Source organism: Orycteropus afer, unplaced genomic scaffold (genome assembly GCF_000298275.1).
Source record: "Orycteropus afer afer isolate SDZICR_OR568_19922 unplaced genomic scaffold, OryAfe1.0 scaffold00006, whole genome shotgun sequence".
NCBI lineage: Eukaryota > Metazoa > Chordata > Mammalia > Tubulidentata > Orycteropodidae > Orycteropus > Orycteropus afer.
The window spans coordinates 15,824,404-15,828,432 of NW_006921593.1; positions in this window are offsets into that span (position 1 = coordinate 15,824,404).

The window sequence follows — 4,029 nt, forward strand, 5'->3', positions numbered from 1 at the left end:
TGCTCTGACCTTGTTGGACTCAACTGGTAACAAAAGCGAAGCTCAAGCAAGGCCATGTGCAAGGTACAGGGGTCAGGACTTCGATGTGTCTTTTGGGGACACTATCCACCCCACACCCCCAGGGAAACACCACGGAGCACGGGGGACAACTGCAGCTTCACCCCCTCCCCGAGCCGCAGGCCACTCACACTCAGCTGTGGTTTCCACGGGCTCCCTGGGAGGATGCTCCGCCCCTTTCCCACCAACCGCCTCCTATCCTTATCAGCTGGATTCGGTTTTAATGGTGTTTGTTAATTTCCCTTGGGAAAGTTTGGAATTTCCCATAGACAACCCTGGGTTTTGTTTTGTAATAAAATACATCGAGTTTTAAATTGGTTGCATTTAATCTTTTCCTCCAAAAACCTCAGTGGCAAATGTTTCTTGTATCCTGCCTCCACCCCCTTCACACACCCAACTTGGATCATCATAAAGTAAATTGTTCGGTACATTTTTTTGTAAAAAACTGAGCAATGCTCAATTGTCTTATACCAACCCACTGCTGTCAAGTCGATTCCGACTCACAGCAACCCTACAGGACAGGGTAGAACTGCCCCATAGTTTCCAAGACTGCCATCTTTAAGGAAACAGACTGCCGCACCTGTCTCCCACGGAGTGGCTGGTGGGTTTGAAGCATTGACTTTTTGGTTAGCAGCCGAATGCTTTAACCACTATGCCACCAGAGCCCCTCCTCCTGTCCTATGGAACCTTCAATTAGAGTTAATTCTATTTCTAGGCTGCTACATGGGGTCCCCATGTAGTTGGAATTGACTCAAAAGCTTTTTGCTATTGTTGTATTTATTCAAGGGTCTTTGCAGCCACTGTGGGAGGGACACTATGCCACGCGTTTTCACACACAAGGCCACAAGATTAAGTCACAGCCAGTTGGAGGCAAAAAAAAAAAAAAAAAAAGGCAATGATGAGGCCTGTCGAAGTTCATCCCACTAAAAAGACACGTTGAAATCCTAACCCTGGTCCTTGTGCACATGGCCATGTTGGGAAACAGGGTCTTTGGGGATGTTAGAGTTACCATGAGGTCATGCTGGTGTAGGGTGGGTCCTGATCCATTGGAATGGTTTTCTTACAAAAAGATAAGAGACACAGAGACCAGAGGAAGGACAGATAAGGGGTAAGGCCAGATCATTTTGTATTAGGGTATAAACTTCTGAGCAAGCAGAAACAAGTGCAGAGACGAGGCCAGCAGAGTGATCGGGCTCACCTGTTGCCCTCTCTCTAGATCTTCCTCGACCCTGGCAACTCTGCAGGCAAGAACTGACAGACCTGGTGGGAGGCGGGCTCCACTTTCCCCACCCAGTCTGTCTGCTTCCTAGGGCTGTCGTAACCAAGCACCATAGACCGGGTGGCTTACAACAGAAACACAGCTTCCCAGTTCTTGAGGCCAGAAGTCCAAAGTCAAGGTGTCAGTGGGGCTGTGGTCTCTCTGAAGGCTCCAGGGGAGAACACTGCCTTGTCTCTTCCAGTCTCCAGTGGTCCCTGGCCATTCCTGGTGCTCTCAGCCTGCAGGTGCATCTCCACACGGCCACCTGGCCCAACAGTCAGAGGGTCGAGTCCACTCAGAGCTGCCTCGGGAGAAAGGTCCGATGATCTGAGAAACCACCACTGCAAACCGCACAGAGCACAGCTCTCCTCTGAGCAACCTGTGGGAACGTCCACATCACGAATGCAGCTCTTAACCAGCCCCTTCCCAAACCTGGCTGAGATGAGAATGGGCCTCACATAAGCCACCTCTACCTATCACTGCAGGGCAGCAACACCTAGGGACAAGTCGGGAAGGCCTAACCTACACAAAGTGCCCACAAGATGGTTACCGGGGCAGACTCTGGGCTCCCCCTAGAGAGCCTGGGGGTCACCTTCCCAGCAGGTTGGAGAGAGGCTCCTGTGAGTTCTGGGAAGCTCAGGCCGTGTGGGTCAAGAGCAACAAACCACCTTGCATATGAGTTCCTCCCAAGCTGCGAGGGCTGACTTGCACTCACACTGCTACTCACCTGGCAGAGTGCCAGGATTCCATTCACTTAAGGATGGGAAGAAGAGCTAACCAATAACGTGCTTAACAGCTAAGCCTACGACGTTCCAGCGTGAACCCTGTGCACAGGCCACCTCACTTAATCCTACGATGAAGGGGAATTACCTCCATCTTTACACATTGTTTTCACTTCTCCCTGCTCTGTTCATGTCTTCTTTTTTTCTTGTCTTATTGCTGTGGCTAGGACTTCTAGTACAACACTGAACAGAAGTGACAGCAGGCACCCTTGTCTTGCGCCTGCTTTAAGGGGACGAGCTCTCCATCCTTCCCATTACGGATAATGTTAGCTGTTGGTTTCTCATACATACATTGAACCATACTGAGGAACTTCCCTTCTATTCCAATCTTCTTGAGGTTTTTCATCCAGAGAGGGTGTGCAATCTCCATTTTTAAGTGGAAAAACAGGCTGAGAGGGCAAGCTGCCCAGAGTCACACAATCAGTAAGGGCCAAAGAGGCTGATTCTAAATCCCAACAGCATCCTACCCAGGAGGTCCTCATGATCTGAAGACCAGGTTATCTGAGACCCTACTGTTATGAGGCTGCAAAGGAACACAAAAATCCTCTTAAAACAAGATCTTGGCCTCACTCAAATATCCCTCCTGGTGTAGCTCCAGAACCTTCCCCCTTTCAAGCTGAAAGGATTGGAAATAGTCTCGGGAAGTAGGGTGGGAGTCCTTTGCAATTCAGCCACAAAGATGCAAGACTTCAGGAGGCCAATGATGTGTTGTTGGGGAATGAAGAGATCGAGCCCAGAGCCACTGGCAATTACAGCCACTGAGACCAAGGAAACCGACAAGGCTAACGACAGGACGCACATCAAGAAATGATCTGAACAGCAACAGATTAAGAGAGGCTCTGGAGGAAAGTGAGCATGCCCGGCAGTTTAGTAAAACCAATCTTCTTTATAGGTGGAGTGGGGAAAATCACACACCATGTGAAGAAGGGCATACTGGGCTAACACACAATGTGTTGTAAAATGATGACCTGTCCCCCCTCGACACTCAGTTTATTCGTTGGCTCTGTAGATGACCATTGCATTCATACTCGAAAACTTCTGGAATATGAAACAAGTTCAAGATATTTCCTTTTCTTCTTTTAATTTCTTGAGCAAACACTTCTCCCCCACAACTGCCCCTGTTCCTATGAGGTTCCGATCTTAAGTGGCTTTGCTGGAAGGGTTTCCCCTTGTAGTCCAGCTGCCCTCCTGCACTAGAAAACATCTTACAGCAGAAAAGGTTTATCACCCACTCTTCTAAGTATTTAAATTCTGCACACACATCCATTTAAGCTCCAGGAAGCCATCTCCCTGAACCATCACTACCTGAGTCGAGAACACCCTTCCCACCTTTCATTTCTCTCAAATTCAGCCTTCATCAAAGACGTAGGCAAAAGCAGCCCAAAGACAAGCCTTTGCGTGTTTGCTTGTTTCATCAAAATGCTGTCCACCTTGTTCTTCAGCATCCCTCCTCATAAAATGGTGAGTTTATCTTAGGATTGTATATCTGTTTGGTTTTTGTCAGACTTCTCCTATCCTCCTGCCTACAGACAAAATGCACAAATAGGTGAGTACAAGTGAGCGGGCCTTGTGAAGGTCTCATGTGGTAAGTAATACACTGGCAATTTTCCTTTTGTGGGTGAATATGTTAAATTGAGAACCAATGAGAACATATACTTTGCTGAGAAATGGATCTGCTTCCTCCTTTCTGACGACTGGGACCATGAAGCTCATCATCTGTGCCTTTGTGTCCTGGCTTTAAGGAACCTCGAGAACAAACGTCCTGATTCTTATGTGTCTCTGTGTACCATTTTGGATTGCATGCCTAGTCATTTTAGGCCACCAGAAATAATTTTTGGTAAGAGCATGCTCCATCTGACTTAACTTGGATTGAATAAGGATATTAAATTATAACCGGGGAGCAAAGGCAACAGGGATGCCCCAGATCCCTAA